Source organism: Ceratotherium simum, chromosome 13 (genome assembly GCF_057802395.1).
Source record: "Ceratotherium simum simum isolate JZ-2026a chromosome 13, ASM5780239v1, whole genome shotgun sequence".
Taxonomy (NCBI): Eukaryota; Metazoa; Chordata; class Mammalia; order Perissodactyla; family Rhinocerotidae; genus Ceratotherium; species Ceratotherium simum.
Genome location: NC_141912.1, coordinates 26,817,138 through 26,834,746, shown reverse-complemented (window position 1 = coordinate 26,834,746; position 17,609 = coordinate 26,817,138). Strand labels below are relative to the sequence as shown.

General features: G+C 40.5%; 3 non-coding genes across 3 annotated transcripts; 2 read left to right on the top strand and 1 right to left on the bottom strand.

Annotated features, from left to right (window-relative positions):
• Positions 1-4,866: 4,866 nt before the first annotated feature.
• Positions 4,867-4,939, top strand: TRNAV-CAC (transfer RNA valine (anticodon CAC)). Its single transcript has one exon. It is a non-coding gene; the product is annotated as a tRNA-Val (tRNA).
• A 1,491-nt stretch (positions 4,940-6,430) lies between these two features.
• On the bottom strand, positions 6,431-6,504 carry TRNAT-AGU (transfer RNA threonine (anticodon AGU)). Its single transcript has one exon. It is a non-coding gene; the product is annotated as a tRNA-Thr (tRNA).
• Positions 6,505-11,310: 4,806 nt separating this feature from the next.
• Positions 11,311-11,393, top strand: TRNAL-UAA (transfer RNA leucine (anticodon UAA)). The gene has a single exon. It is a non-coding gene; the product is annotated as a tRNA-Leu (tRNA).
• Positions 11,394-17,609: the final 6,216 nt, after the last annotated feature.

The window sequence follows — 17,609 nt, the reverse complement described above, 5'->3', positions numbered from 1 at the left end:
CCAACGCACCGCTTCTCCGGCCATGCTGAGGCCGCGTCCCACATACAGCAACTAGCAGGATGTGCAACTACAACATACAACTATTTACTGGGGCTTTGGGGGAGAAAAAGGAGGAGGATTGGCAATAGATGTTAGCTCAGAGCCAGTCTTCCTCAGCAAAAAAAACAGGAGGATTAGCATGGATGTTAGCTCAGGGCTAATCTTCCTCACAAAAAACAAACAAACAAAAAAAAAAGGTCATCCACTGTATAATTATATTTATATAACATTCTCTAAATGACAAAATCACAGAGATTATGAACAGATTAGTAGTTGTCAAGGGGAGAGGGAAGTGGGTATGACTATAAAGGGGTAGCAACAGGAGGGAGAACTCTGTGGTGATAGAATCGTTTTGTATCTTGCTTTTGGTGATAGTTACATGAATCTACACATGTGATAAAATGACCTGGAACTATCACATGCACATCTTGTACCAACGTCAAATTCCTGGTTTGGATTGTACTATAGTTATATAAGATGTAACCATTGGGGGAAACGGGGAAGGGTATACGGGACTTCTCTGTACTTTCTTTGTAACTTCCTGTAAATCTATAATTATGTCAAAATTTAAAAGTGAAAAAAACCTGATGGAACTAAAACTAGAAAAATCCACACTCTTGGTTGGGGATTTTAACATACTTCCCCCGATAATAAATAGAACAAACATAAAAATACAATCGGGATATAAAAGATTTGAACTACACTCTTAACCAAACAACTTGACCTATTAGACTTGTGTAACACATAATTCCAAACAACTGCAGAATACTCTTTTTAAGTTGTGAGGGATAAGAACTGGCCACCCCAAAATATGTCTCTTTGCCTTGGCTCGATTATTTTTAAGAACAAAAGACTCTGAAAGAAACTTTGGCCTTCCCCTAACTGCCTAAAAGAATTTTAGATAAAAGACCTGTCCCCAGGACAGGCCATCACCATAGATAACTCTGGGTATTGATAGACTGGGAGGGTCCTTGCTAAGCCCATTCTTATCAAAGTTCTGTTTACCAAACATTTGCTTTTCCATCTCCACATGAATTGCCTTCCTTCCCTTTGAAGTCCTAAACCACTACCCCCAATATCCTCCTTTGTCTTTAGCTGAAGATGCTATTTAAGATGAAAGCCTCCACCATTTTGGCAAGTTACTCAGTTTTCCTGGGTCTCTTCCATGTACACATTATAAAGCTTTGTTTGATTTTATCCTGTTATTCTGTCTCACGTCAACTTAATTCGTAACCCAGCCAGAAGGACCCACAGGGTAGAGGATATGTCTTCCTCCCCTACAAAGTGCACGTGGAAAATTTACAAAACTTGAGCCATTAAGAAAATTTCTCTAAATTGTTAAAGGACTGAAATAATAAAGCGTTCTCTAATCAATATAGAATTAAACTAGAAATCAGTAACAAAAAGGAAATGAGAATATCTCCAAATGCTGAGAAATTAACATCACACTCCTAAATAACCCATGAGTCAACAACAAATTACAAGGGGAATCAGAAAATAGCCTAAACTAGAAAATTATGAAGTACGACATACCAAAATTTGTGGATAGCCTGTAAAACAGGAGAGAAAATTGGAGAGAAAATTATAGATTTAAATGCATATTATCCAGTCAGGCATGTAAGAAGTTGGAAGTCACCACTCTGTACAAAAAACAAGTAGAAAGTTGGACAAACTGGAAAAAAAATAACTCCTGTTAGATCCATCAGAGAATGAGGTGACCTGGAGAGACCTGGCAAATGCATAGAATTGCAACTTACCAGAGCAGAAACCCACAAGCATAAACCTCTGCAGGAAGGAGAATGGCGTAGAAACCTGAACTGTAATTTAGGAACTGCTGGAGGCTCAGCGTGGACAAGTCTTGTAAGTGAGCATGTGAGGCCATCTTGTTACACTAAATGGTGCCAGCCCCTCCGCTGTGTGACTACTCGCTATTCTGCACATACTCTAAAAAATTCACATGCTCTCCTGATTTATAGCCTCCGCTTAGGTATGTACCCCCCAATAGCTTGATAAATCAAAAACTTTGTTCTATGGATTTCTCTCCAGGAACAGGCTGACTACAGGCAGGAAACACGCCTACCAGGTATCCATCACAGCTGACAGAAGAATGGAACAACATCCCTGGACCCCCTCCTCACTGCCCATTTTCCCTATATAACTATCTGAAGATTCTGTAATCTTTGAAGATGGGTTTTTGAGACATTAGTCACCTGTCTTCCAATGTGCCGGCTAATCTAATTAAACTTCGTTTCTTGATCTCTAACCTGTTGTGATTAATTGGCTCAGATCGTGGCTACCGGAGCCAGCCCATTGCTCGGTGTCAGTCTGAGAGATAAAAACTCCCAGGGCACCCCATCATCTGGGCTCCCACACTAAATTTTACCTCCAGGCACTCCACCAGCTTCTTGCAGTAAATATGGGAGAAAAATCCTTTCATGCCTCTGGCAAGGGGAGGGGAAAGGAATCTTGTTTAAATACGTGGGAGCATTCTGTTCTTCTTAACAAGGCCTGCCCTCAGGAGAAACTAGTTACCCAGAGTGTAACTTCCTGGGTTTTATCACAGCCTAACTGACTTGGGGGAAGAGAAATAACCACCTCCCGCTGGCTGGAGCCTTCTATGCAGAAGAAAGGAAATACCCAGCTCCAGCCCCCTCTAGACTTCCAAGTGAGAGAAGGGAAATACCTAATTCCAGCTCCCTGTAGCGTTCCTGTACTACCCAAGGCAGGAGGAAAAAACTGAGAAGCATATGTGAAGTTCCCAGTTTAAGGACACAGGCTCACTAAAGGACTGAGACCTAATCATAGGACTATAGGGCGCTTCCCTTCCCCCACACCTCACCATCACATTACTGAAGACCTATTTACAGCAGTTCATTTTAGCCAGGATATCATGTCCAGCTAACAAGAAAAAAATAGAAAACATACTAAAAGTCAAAAAACACAGTTTGAAGAGGCAGAGCAAGCATCAGAACCATACTCAGATATGGCAGGGATGTTGGAATTATGAGACCCAGAATTTAAAACAACTATGAGTAAGATGCTAAGTGTTCTAATGGACAAAGTAGACAACGTACAAGAACAGATGGGCAACGTAAGCAGTGAGATGGAAATTCTAAGAACTAAAAAGAAATGCTAGAGATCAAAACCACCGTAAAAGAAAGAAACAATGCCTTCTGCTCTGTGAAAGACACTGCCGGGAGAATAAAAAGACAAGACAGACTGGGAGAAAATATTTGCACAAGACATATCTGATAAAGGATTGTTATCCAAAATACAAAAAGAACTCTCAAAGCTCAACAACAAGAAAACGACCTGATAAAAAATAGACCAAAGACCTTACGTCATCATATGTCATCAGAGAAATGCAAATTAAAACAACAATGAGATACCACCGCACCGACCACACCAAATGCTGGTGAGCATGGGGAGCAATAGAAACTTTCATTCATTGCTCGGGGGAATGCAAAATGGTACAGCCACTTTGGGAGACAGTTTGGCCATTTCTTACAAAACTAAATATACTATTAGAATGCTATCCAGCAATTGTGCTCCTTGGTATGTACCCAAAGGACTTGAAACTTATGTCCACACAAAAACCTGCACACGGATGTTCATAGTAGCTATATTCATAATTGCCAAAACTTGAAAGCAATCAAGATGTCTTTCAGTAGATGAACGGATAAATACTGTGGTCCATCCAGACAATGGATTATTATTCAGCGCTAAAAAGAAATGAGCTATCCCACCATGAAAAGACATGGAGAAATCTCAAATGCATATTACTAAGTGAAAGAAGCCAATCTCAAAAGGCTACGTAAGATATGATTTGAACTATATGACATTTCGGAAAACGCAAAACTATGGAGACAGGAAAAAGATCAGTGGTTGCCAGGAGTTAGGGGGAAGGGAGGGATGAATAGGTGAACACAGATTTCTGGGGCAGTGAAACTGCCCTGAATGATACTATAATGATACATTTCATTATACATTTCTCCAAACCCAGACAATGCACAACACCAAGAGTGAACACTAATGTAAACTATGGACTCTGGGTGATATGAGTCAATATACGTTTGTCAGTTGTAATAAATGTACCACTCTGGCGGGAGATGTTGATAATCGGGGAGGCTAGGCACGTGTGGGGGCAGGGGGTAAAGGGGAAATGTCTGTACTTTCTACTCAATTTTGCTGTGAACCTAAAACTCCTATAAAAAAAGAGAATGTATTAAAAAATAAGTGCATATACTAGAAAAGAAGAAAGGTTTATGTTTGTGGATTTTACCAAAGGAAATAAAATTTTGAATTTCAAGGTAGGCAGAGAATAATAGATTGAGAGAGCCAAGCCTGGGAGCTGCGTGGAGAGCAGTGAAGAACAGCAGTGAAGAACAGCCTGAACTGGGGACCCATAAAGAACAGAAGGGAGGGATATTTCGTAGAGTTTGAAGGTAAACTCAACAGAATTTGCAATCATTTTGCTGGGTGAGAAGGTGGAAAGGAATTCTGAGAGATGTAGGAGGACGAATTTCAGTGCCTCCATCGTCACGTCAAGAAGTAAAAGTCAAGTTTGGTTAGCGCCAAGATGTTTGAGATTTTTCTGACTGTGGTCATGGTTTTAGTACGAGGCTCATAGAACTTAAAAATTTCTGGGTGTTGGCTACCTCCTAACCTCGGCGTGGTGCTTGCTTTGGATCAATTTTAAAACGCAATTGTAAACAATGACTTGCTAACAAACCTGAATAGAAAGAAGACCACAGATTTTTAGGAACTATCACTGATGAACGCAGGAAACCTAGGTTAGGTCTACAGAGGGTCCGTTGTTACCGAGGGGTTTCCGTAGTGTAGTGGTTATCACGTTCGCCTCACACGCGAAAGGTCCCCGGTTCGAAACCGGGCGGAAACACTCATTCGTCGCAATCTTTTTTTTTTTTTTTTTTTTCCTCTTCTCTCTCCTTCTACCAATTACGTCGCGAGTTTTATAGCGACTCGTTTTACCCTTTCCGACCCAGTGCGTTCTAATCAATTACATGAGTGGTATCCAGTGCGCAGCTTTGCGGTGTGGAATACAGCCTTGTCTCTTCCTCAACGAAGTTAAGAAGAAAGAGCCAGGCGACGCCCCAAGACAACAGGAGGTGAGAATATAATGGAAAGAAAAGCCATCCATCTGCTGTCACCAGGCCAGGTGACGTTTAATAGGACCTGGAAGAAAGAGGAGTTGTTTGAGAAAAGACTAACGAGCCAGAAAAGAAATATTTCAGTTTGAGAGAAGATTCTTTCACAAAGTCATAACTTCAAGAATTGTTTTTACGGTGTAACAACATTTCCCTATCTAGTACCTTTTAAGTTCTCACGCCTTCTAGAAGTACTTGATATCATTGATCATCACTTTAGATTCCATTCCATTTTTAAGTGTCCTTTAAAATCCGGTCTTTTGACAAATGATTGCACTCTCAAACAGGGACGGCTTTATGGATATGCAATCTATGCATTTGCACAAGGCTAGACACTTGATTTAATGCTTTGCTTGCTGGTTTGAAATTCTCAATAATTTTAAACAAAAGGCTCTGCATTTTCATTTTGCACTGGGCCCACAAATTATGTAACAGATTCTTCTCCCAGATGCTCACAAAAGGAACAACCATCCAGTTTCGCCATTCCTTACAAGAAGCAAGAAGCTAAGAGCAATGCCAACCTTTGCTTGGCAAGGAATGTTGCGCACGTTACTAAGGATGAAGGGATGCATTTGTAGAATATAATACTTTGAAGACACGTCCTAGAATATCAAAAGAAGAAGATCAGCTAAAAGGTGAAAACTATTCCAGGGTTTGATGAATTTTTTCCAGCCTTTTATTTTAATCTAAGAAATGATCCAGGACTTCAGGTCTCATTTGCCTCCAGTCTCTTATTAGGATTTTTGTTTTGTTTTGGTATGTTTCTTCACAAATCATCCTTCTTACTCTCTTCGAAGATATCATCATGTTATTCTACTTTCAAAACATTCAATGATTTCCTAGAGTCCAGCATCATGCCAGAAGGAGGAATGGTTGTCACAGAGTCAATTTATACAATATGCATGTCTTATCTCTTTTTTCTTGCCTTTTTTTTGAATTGTATTAAAAGCAAAAATGTTGAGACTGCAAGTTTCTTAGGAAATGTAGAAATGTAGCTACAAAAATTTCAAAGTGGAAAATCATAGTTCAACTCTAGATTATAGCATAGACTTTGCTAATTCATGGTGAATAACTTCCCGACTCCCTTTTCTACTCTCCTCTGCCAAGTGCCTCAAACATCAAGGCTCAACGTCTGAGGCTTCAATTAGGTATAAATCCAAGTTGTCTTAATCACTGACAAGAACTGCCCTTAAGGATTTCACCTTGTAAAACCATGAGGAGAAAGGCCTCGCTGGGATTCGAACCCAGGATCTCCTGTTTACTAGACAGGCGCTTTAACCAACTAAGCCACGAAGCCCCATGCCTCCTGCTCCCAAATCACCTATTATTTTACAAAATTTCACACGTCAATCTGTTAATGTTTTTTATTCCAGCAATTTCTTTGGGATTTAAATAAGAAGGTGTACCTGGGCCTCAGCAGAACCAAAGAAGAACGTAGTTGTTGTAGAATGCGAACAGCGAGTTGAGTAGAGACATCTTCCTTTATGAAACGGTTCTAACATCAGGGACGCCCCTAGACTATAAACTCTGGCAGTTGGGTAGGGACCTTGCTTGTTTTGACAACCATTACATTCCTTAGGCCTAGCACGGAGTCTGACTTCTCTTACAAACTGTCATTTCATTTGTTCACTCTGTGGTAAGTGATATCAGGAAAAATGCCCTGGATTTCATCCACATTTTCCTCTAACTTTTGGCCCCCAGTGATTCTTGTCTCTCTGACATGCAAAATGTACTCACTCCCTCCAAGTCTGATTCCTTTACAACATCAATCAAAGTCCAGGATGGCATCACTGAAATCAGGTGAAGGTTCAGATGAGACTCCTTGGGTAGGAATCCTCAGGTAAGATTCTTCTTAATTTGAACATCTATATACTTAAGATACAAGTTACCTGTCTCCCAACAGACAGGCATAGGATAACCACTATACACACTCCCATTCAAAAAGAACAAAAACAGGAGGTACACTACTCCATGGTAATTCTAGAATCCATTGGGCACACAATGCTACTTTGTTAGGACTCAGTAGTGCTGTCTGGGAATGACTGTCCAGGGCTCTTGGCTCCACCCTCTGGGCTCTCAGTTCTACACTCTGAATCACCAGTCCTTTTAATAGGAAATTTCACTTACTTGCAGCTGAGTAGTTTTCTTAGCCTACTTCCTTCCCGTAGCAGTCTGGGAGGTCCCATGTCCTCTTTTCATTTTGTACTGTCCTCTATCCCCTTTAGTCCAAGTTGTTAGTGTGCAACTACAGTTCTCTTTAAAAACCTGTGATTTTATGAAAGTTGTTGGAGTTTATTCCTTCAGATCTGGAGTTGGCAAACTATGGCCCATAGGCCAGATCTGGCCAGCTACCTGTTTTTATAAAGTTTTATTGGAACACAACCACACTCATTCATTTGGTATTATCTACAGCTGTTTTCCTGCTACAACAGCAGATTTGAGTAGTTTTGACAGAGACTGTGCGGCCCAAAAAGCCTAAAACATTTGCTATCTGGCCTGTTTAAGAAAAAGTTTGCCAACCTCTGTATTAAACAAAAGACTCATTCACGAACCTCATGAAAACAAGCCCTTGTCTGCCTTGGCTTTCTAGAAAGCTGCTGTAGGACCTCACTTTTAAGATCTGTAGAAGAACTTTTGTTTTGTGGATAGGATCTGTAAGGCATGTCCTTAGATTCTTAGGAGTTTGTTTTCTGTTTAGATACCAACTTAACTCACTTTGGGTTCTTAGCAAAGGATTTTACAATCATGCCCGTGGCTTCACCTTTAAACCACATTTTGTGACAGTGCTCTGGATTTGACTTTTGCCTGAAAGTCATTTTTTAATTTTAGCATCATTTTCCACCTAGAGCAGCTGGGAATTGTAAATGGTTTTCCTTTCAAACCCTGTAAGTTCTGGCTTATTTGTATTTAACAGTTCTTCCCTTAACTTAAATCTCTCATCTCATATTTTATTATAAACAGCAAGAAAAGGCTGAGCAACATCTTCACAATTCTGTCTGGAAATCTCTTTAGCTAAATTAGCCAGTTCATAGGCTTGTTTTCTATATTCCATGATACTGCAGGATAACATTTTCCTTGGGATTCATCTGATCCATCTGTGGCTTGCCTGTAAACTTTGCTAGGGTGTCTCCAAACCTTAGTTGGGCTAACTGAGCTCCAATATTAAGGTTATACCTTTGTGAAAACCCCACCTGATGCCCCATAAATTATGAGGTCTCTTCACTATGGTTGGTGAGAACAATTCCGAGCCTTTTATGGCAGCTTACTGTTTTCCAGTGGCTCTTTCCCCAGCGTCATGGAGTTTTAACCCCACTCATGCACCGATCAATATTCCCCCAAACATACAAGAGCTCTCTGCAGACCCTGGACGTCTCTCTTTGTGCAGCTTTCTCCTCCCTAGTATTCTGTCCCACATTCTAACTGCTTCGGCCTCCCTGAAATCCCATCGTTGTCTCCCAATTCAGTGTCTCTTTCTGGCTCTGTCTGAATTCCCCCTCACTGTGCAGAGGCCTAGAAACTGCCTCTAGGCAATAAGCTAAAATCTTTGTAAGACTCACCTCATTTGTTTTCCTTCTCTCAGGGATCAAACGCCTTCACCGACAGCAGACGAATGTCTGAAAACAGTTATTTCACATCTTTATGTCCAGCATCCTAGTTGTTTATAGGGGAAGAGCAATTGCCATAGCAGTAAATCCTTCATAGGTAGAAGCGGAAGTCCGTATCTTTTTCCAGTGCCCTTTGTCAATAGTATTATAATTTTAAGTTCCATCCATGTGCTGCTTGTACCTCTACTCTGTTACTTTTGACATTGCTTAATATTCTAAAGTATGTATTTACAACAGTTTACCTATCCACTGTCCAATAACAAAAATCAAGATTTCTTCCCATTTTAAAAGACCACAAATAATGCTGTGATTAACTTCCTTTCGTCTGCACACTCTGTACTTGTGTAAGATTTGAGGGGGTAGATAGAGTGGGGGAGGATTTACACCTACAGAGCAGAATAGCTCTGTCATAGAATGTAGATATCCTTAATTTAAATAAGAAATTCTCCAGAATGACTTCATCAATTTAAACTCCCACCAGCAGGACAGTAGGGTTCTTATATCCCTAGTCCTGCAATAATTGATTTTACTCAGCTTTTTAACTTTGCCAATCTAATGGCAGTAAAGTAATATCTCTTTTTACTTTTTATTTCTGTGATTACTAATGATTTTGGAAAGTTTTGTAAAATATTTGTTAGTCTTCATATATTTCTCTCTTAAATTGCCTGTCCTATCCTTTGCCCATTTCCTTTGGATCTTGCTGATTTTTATGGCCTCTTGCTATAATATATATATTAAGCCCTTGCCATTTTTGGACAATTCAAATACATTCTATTATCACATCTATTTAAGATTTCTACTATGTGCTTTATTCTACATAGTCTTAATTTTAATGTAAGCAAATACTAGCATTTTTTTTTCTTTATTGCTTGTGCTTTTGAAGTTTTTGAAAGTTCTTCTCTGCTCCCTGGCACATAAGGATATTCTCCTTCATATACTTCCAATAGTTTTATTTTTTACTTTCACATTTAAGTATTAAACTTCACAGCTGATTCTACTGTGTAGCCCATGTTTAGAACAACATTAATAAAGTATTTTGAAAACTTTTGTTATTTGGATTCTCTCTCTCATATGTTTTTTGTGAAACCCTTCAGTCATCTCCATCCCCATTCCCAACTCAGTTCTTGCCCCAGCACGGAGAGATCTGAATTTCCTTCAGTACTTGGTAGAAGCAGGAATCTCTCAGGCCATATCTCATCCTTTCCTAGAAAGGAATGGAACCTTGATCTGGCCAGAGAAAGAACCCAGATCTGGACAGCCAGAGTACTTGAAGGGGCCATTCCTTGTACATGAATTTATCAGGCAAAGAGAAAGATCTGGATATGGACCCATTCAGTCTGAACATTCCAAATAAGGGTTGGGCTTCATTTTCATCAACTGAGATTCTGGGGAGAATTGTCCTCGGATCCTGTTTGCTTGTCTGGTACAGCTGACACAACCTTCCCGTATTGTGGCACTTTCCCTTGTTAACTGAAGGACATGTCACACAGTAGGCATTAAGTACTGTTATATAAATTAATTATATTCTAACCTGTGCTTCAGGACTTCATTTCAGCTCTGTCTTCTCCAGAGACCCCAAATTTCCATCTGGGAGCTTCTTTCGTGGATTCTTAACTTCCCCAGGACAACTTTTACCACAATTAATTGAGTGTACTTAGCAGACGGTTGATGTTAGAGTTACCTGGGAGTGCTTGGTAAAATTAAGATTCTTGGGATCCACCCTATATCTCTTTAATTAGGATCATTGCAAGAGGGATTCTGGAATCTGCGTTTGTAATGTCTCCCTGGGGGATACTTTTGGCCTCTAGGATCGGATTCTCCATTGTAACAATTGCGGGCTTTTCTGGAAGCACTTGGAGTTTGGGGGCGCTGTTACTGTCTGTGTAGCCCCCCCTGAGCTCAATGTGTTCCTTTTGTGGACATGTCGGGCTCTCGGTTAAAGCATTTTGTCATTAAAATCGGAGTCACGAATTTGAACCTCCTCTGTGTCCGTTAGAGATTTCCAAATTTACCCCCCAAGGCGAACTCATTTTAATATAATGTCCCTTGGGCCCCAACCCTGTTGCCTCCAGTGCTTCAGTGAGTCTGGAGTGGAGGCTTGAATTCAGCAGGCAAAACGATGATCTCTTCAGGAAAAACTGGGACAGCGCCTTTGGCGAAGTAGAGGTAGTCGGTGGCGCTAACACGGTTTTTCTTTCTCTTTGGTGGCGCCAGTGCGATAATTTTTCTTACTCTCTGTCCCCCTCCCCCCACTAGTTTTTCTTTTGGTATCAAGTAAAAAAAAGATTTCTCTGGAACAGAAGAGGTGATCGAATGAGGGGAGCTCGGGAAAAGTGGGCTCTTTCTGAAAGCACAGAGAGCATGCTGTGTTTTCTCTATCATAATCCTCATATCTGAATGCAATTCTCCAAAAACAAATAATTCAATATTTTCTTAATGCTCAGCACAAATACATTGGTTCTAATAAAAAAATAATTGCCTCAGAAGGGAGCCCAGGCACCGGGATGGCCGAGTGGTTAAGGCGTTGGACTTAAGATCCAATGGGCTAGTGCCCGCGTGGGTTCGAACCCCACTCTCGGTAGACTAAGTTTTCGTCTCTAAGATGCTTCCTGGGAGAATACCAGCCTGTGGAAATATACACGATCGCATGTCTGTTTTTCTATCCCTTTGCGAAAACGCTATCCTGCTTTTTGTCTTCAAGCCTGAAGAAATTGCCTCAGTAGGCAGTAGTAAGTGCGTGCATTATTTTCTACCTAGGTCTTATCAGACTGCCAATATAAGGAAAAATCACCAAAGTCGATAGTCTGCCTAAAAGAGCTTTTAATATTCCAGGCTTCTCAGTTCCAAAAGCAATGGAACCTTGGTGGCCAACTGCCCTCCAGGCAACAGAAAAGAAGCTCTAATTCTCCGTAGCCCCCGGGAAGTGAGAAGCACGCGCCGGCGGATTCTCATTGTTTCCCAATCGTCGTACTCAGAAAAGCCCAACTCTGCTTGGGCTATCCCTCCCACTCATTCTGGAAAGCACGGTTGAATTCTCACCAGATTTTTTTTTTTTTTTTCCTAGTTTGACACGTAAAAATGCTCCCTTAGTGGAGTTTTATTTTGCATTTCTCTGGTTATAGTGTCGCTGAGCATCTTTTTATGTTTAAGAACCATCTGTATTTCCTTTTCTGTGAACTGCTTATTAACATCCTTTACTCATTTTTCTACTTAGTTGTTGGGTCTTTCTCTTACAATTTGTAAGAGCTCTTTAAATATGAGTCGATTAAGCCTTGTTTTGATATGTCACAGGTAGTCCAGTTTGTCATTTGCCTTTGAAATTTGTGGTGATTTTGGACATGTAGACTTTGGACTATGCAGCTGAAGTTATCAGTCTTTTCTTCTCTTATTATGTCTGATTTAGACATGCCTTTCCCCACTACAAGATCTACAAGAGTAACAAAAGAACTCTATGATTTCTTCTAGAATGTCCATGATTCCTTTTTTATATTTAGAGCTTTGATTTATCTGATTTTTCCTGTTTTAATGTGCGAGGTATAGATCCAATTCTTCTTTATTTCCAGACGACTACCAGTAATCCCAATACCATAACTGAATATCCATATTCTCCCCATCAATTGAAATGCCAGCAGACTAAATTCTATTCTCTTTAAAATTCAGAGGACCAGAAGCCTGGCGTCTTTAGGATGATTGGATAGAGCATGGACTTTGGAACTCAACAATCATATGTTCTAATTCTGGCTTTCCCAAGGACTCTCTGAGCCTTGATTTCTTCATTTGTTAAATGGAGATAATAATCCCTACCTCATGGAAGGCAGCTGTAAGGCTTAACAGACATATATCTGTGGGAGGCAAGATTCATCCTTGCCGAAGGTAGACTTTCTTATCTTTGTTTCTTTCCCATGGATGGGATAGAGGATGAGTGGAGGGTTTATTTTTTCTGAAATGAGACTCCAGATGACAAAGATTTTACCTGAATTGAAACTTTCTAAAGAGAAAACACAGCAGTCTCTTAGTGGTGGGTTAGCAACGTTGTTTAGAGTGTAATGCTGATGACACCAATGTCTGGGCTCCATCCCTATAGAAGTTTACTTATGTCACTTTTCCTCAAGAGAGAGTCAACTGCAGGTCTGAAATCACCATTCCACACCCATCTCTGCCACAGGGAAGATCTGAACCTGTTGTATCTGGCACTTGTTTTTATTAAATTCTTCCAATCATCAATGATACTGGCAATTCCTACTCAACTCCAACTTCTGTTGTTGTTTCTTGAGTAGGCAGAATTCTATGATGGCCCCCAAGATGCCCTCCCCCTGGTGAATAAGCCCTGCACAATCCCTTGGACTGTGAACATGATTAGGATACGTTATATAGCACAGCTGACTTTAAGAAAGGGAGATTATCAGGGGTGAGCCTGACCTAATCAGGTTAGCCCTTAAAAGGGACTGGGCTCTTCCTGGAGTGAGCAAGTGTTAAGTGTGAGAGGAATTGAGGGATTTGAGGGATTTGAGGGGAGGGAGAGTCTCTGTTCCTGGCTTTGAAGATGGAGGGGGCCAATGGACTGCAGCTGGCCTCTAGGAGCTGAAAGCGCCCAGCTGACAGTCAGCAAGGAAACAGGGATTCTACCATAACCATGAGAGCTTGGAATGCAGCCCTGTGGATGATTTTAGCCTTGTCAGATCCTGAGCAGAGAACCCAGCCACCCAGTGCCCAGATTTCTTACCTACAGAACTTTGAGTAGATAAATGGACATGGCTTTAATCTGCTAAATTGTGATAATGTGTCATACAGCAACAGAAAACTAATAGATTTCTATTTATTTGTTTATTTTTAAAAGCAAATAACGTAAAATGCAAAGATGGAAACGTTATAGTAGACAATTGAGTTGTGTAGGGTGGGGGCCACTCATACCTTGCTCTCCCTGTCCCTTTCCTGGGGTCCTGCTACTGAATCTCTGAGTGACCCTCACACGCTTCCTCCCAATGGATACCTGGAAACTGATATTAATTTATGTTTTAGATTAATATAAGCATATGTTCCCTAAGTGTATAATTTATATATATATATATAAATTTGTACTTGTAGATATTAATTTCACATCTAACACGTAATGTAACAATAGCTACCAATTCATCCCTTAAACTAATATTTTGCAGCATGCATTTTGACATTAGGAATGCAGCACTGGGGGAAAAAAAACTGTCTCTACTCTCCCAGGCTTTCTGGGTAGAGGAAGAGACCTATAGGTGGCTTTTCTTTTCAACAGGAAACTGATTCAAAGAGGCAAAATGAGGCTATCTGGACTGTTTTTGTCTTTGCACAAAAATTGTAAATCTAGCCACACTCCTGCCACCTCACTCTGGGCCATCCTGTCTTTACCAATTGTATTAGTCAGGCTTCTCCAGAGAAACAGAATCAACAGGATATATATATATGAAAATAATTATAAGGAATTGGCTTACAAGATTATGGAGGCTGACAGGTCTTAAGATCTGCAGTTGATGAGCTGGAGACCCAAGAGAGCTGATGGTGTAGTTCCAGTCCAAAGATCAGCAGGCCTGAGACTCAGGAAGGGCCAATGTTTCAGTTCAAGTCTGAAGGCAGGAATAAACTGATGTCCTAGCTCAAAGGCTGTCAGGTAGGAGGAGTTCCTTCTTCTTCAGTGTAGGGCTAGCTTTTTTTTTTATATTCAGGCCTTGAACTGATTGGATGAGGCCCACCCACATTAGGGAGGGCAATCTGCTTTACTCAGTCTATTGCTGTAAATGTTAAACTCATCCAAAAACACCCTCACGGAAACACCCAGAGTAATGTTTGACCAAATATCTGGGAACCCCATGACCCAGTCAAGTTGACACATAAAATTAACCATCACACCAGTTCAGTGTAAGAGAAAACAAGATTAAAAAATAAGGAAAAACAATTTTCACCAAGCTTAGCATAGTAAGAATGAAAGAAAAAGATGCAATATTTTTTTGTTTAAATTTTTTTTGTTTGCATGAGTAGTATATTCACACAGTACAAAAATGAGAAACTATTAAAAGGCATAAGGCGGGCCAGCCCTGGTGGCCTAGTGGTTAAGTTCAGCACGCTCTGCTTTGGCAGCCCAGGTTCGGTTTCCGGGCGCGGACCTACACCACTCCTCTGTCAGCGGCCATGCTGTGGCAGTGGCTCACATACAAAATAGAGGAAGATTGGCAACAGATGTTAGCTCAGGACGAATCTTCCTCAGCAAAAAAAAAAAAAAAAAAAAAGAGTGAAAAAAACAATCATTCAATCCTTGGGATCTTTATACCAAAGATATATCCAGCACAATTGGGGAAAAAATGAAGGAAACTATGAAATAATTAAAGCAAAACTTTAGAAAGAATCTCTTGCCCTGGCAGCCAAAGGTTGATGCTCAGAGTTCCTTACTTGGGATAGGAGGCATCTGACCTACAGTCCACATTTGGTATTAGAAATAAGGAAAGTCAAAACAATAGAAAATTAGAACAATTAACATTCCAGTTTTTTATCAGGATTCTATGAATTTGCTCATCTAGATAGAAGGATCCCTCTAACAGTGGTCATTCCCTGGTAAAAAGATACATTTGCTCTTAAAAGGCAGTGGAGTACAGTAGTTCAGAACAGGGACTCTGGAGCAGACTGCTTAGATCCAAATAAGTCTACTTCTTACCTGAGACCTTTAAAAGGGAAAAGTGAGTGGACACATGTACACTGGAGCCCAATTATCTTGTCTCTCAATTCTAGCTTTGCAACTTACTCTCTCTGAGCCACAATGTCTTCTTTATGAAAATAGAATTATAACTTGTACCCCACAGAGGAGTTGTGAGGATACACACACACAGTATGTGGTAAATAGTAAGTGCTCAATAAATATTAGTTTCTTTGCCCCTTAAAAGAAAACCATTCTCTTGCTTTACAAACTGTCCTTAATGAAAATGTTTCTGTCTAATTTCTATAGCTTTTAAAATATTCTAGACATTCATTTCTCACTTATCTAAAAAGTCTGTATCATCTCATTGACACTTTTATCAAACACCTGTGTTAGATATTCTCAGTGGAATGTTCCAGGCAATATATGACCCTAGAGTCTTTGGCATAAACCTCTAGCCAGGCAATCTAACTTTGGTCTCTAGGATCCCCATGCTGTACTTTTTCACAGCAATGGTTTTATATGTAGTAGGGCCAAATGGTTATTGCCCTTCTGGTGACATCAGATGACCAGACAGACGTCAGAGTGAGGAAGACCCCTCCACCAAACATAGACTGTACCCTCTCTCTGAGCCAGGGCACTGAGAGATCTGAATTTGCAACATTTGCTGAAATTACATTGTGGGAAAAAATTACCAGTCACAACACTACAGAGAGAAGAGGATTTTTATCAAAACCTAAACTTCACAGATGGGGAAGGAGCATTGTTATAGGCAATGAAATACCCCTGCAGAATAGGAAGCCCAGTAAGGGTAGATTTGTAGAATAATGGAGAATAGGCACCTACATAATCTAGGAGCCAAAAGAAAAGACTGCCGATCTGCTTCTCCTTCACACACACACACACAATTCTACCCCTCTTCACTTTTCTCTGCCGTGAAACCCACCTATGGTCCTGAGCTCTAGAAAGACAAATGAACAGAACAAGGAGAAGAAGTTAATTCTTTGCAGAATCAGTGACATTGCTCTTGGAGTAAGTGTGGGTGGCTAAGGAATACCCAATTATGCATGGGGATTGAGTTCACTCTTCATTGAGTTCACTCTTTCTGCTTGGTTTTAGGCTCAGATTTGTCTCTTCTGATGAGATGGTATCCATGTGGCTTGTTTGAGATTTTAAAACTCCAACAGCTCCAAAACACTGGGAATTGCAACGGCAGAGGGCTCCTAAGAAATTAACTATACAGATGATTCGGTGAGGACAAGCTCTAATTTCCAGACTTTAACAGGGCCCAGGGACTAAAGTGTAGGTTACCCATATAAATTATTACTGTCAGCCTGTAACACACTGTCCCAGCTGGCTTCCTGGGCATGCGACTTATTACCATAACATGCAATGTATGTGGAAGCATATTTTCCAACTGAGCCTACGCAAGCGAGTACCAACCTCTCCCTTTTGAACATTCATTCCCCACCAGAAATAAAAGGCCCCTGCTTTCCCTTGCTTGGGGGCCACAGCTTTGGAAACGATTCCCCGTGGTTCCTATTTGCTGCAAATAAATCTTACTTTGTGTGACAACTACTTCTGGTGAAGGCTTTGATTTCAACTCACCAAGAAGAGGACCCACTTTGGTTCAATAACAGTCCTACACATTGTTTTCTATTCTCTATTGTCAAGAAAAGGAAATAATTCTTTCTCATACTCTGCATTCTACCTGTTGTTCAACGTATGTTTGGTGCAGAGAGATTGCTTCTTGACCCCACTTTTGGGGTTTATATTGCAAGACTGAATTACAGGGAGAAATCAAGAAAGAAAAAACAAATTAAATAGGTTACTGGACAATAGGAAGAAGTCATGAAGGAGCGTCATAAGGGACATTCATGCCCAGACACCAAAGAGGAAAAGAAGAAAGTTAGATGATTGACTGTTGATGTAACTTCCACATATTTGAGACTATTAGACAAAAAGAAAAGGAAGATCAAAGAATTAAGATTTATCCACTTCCTGGGAGGTTAACTCACCCTCCTCAACCTCACAGAATCCAATGATCACTCACCAGATAGTAGAAATAGGGCAGGGCTGGATAAATTTATGACATAAGGAAGCTTATAGGTAACATTTGATGGATCAGGTCCCTGACTCACT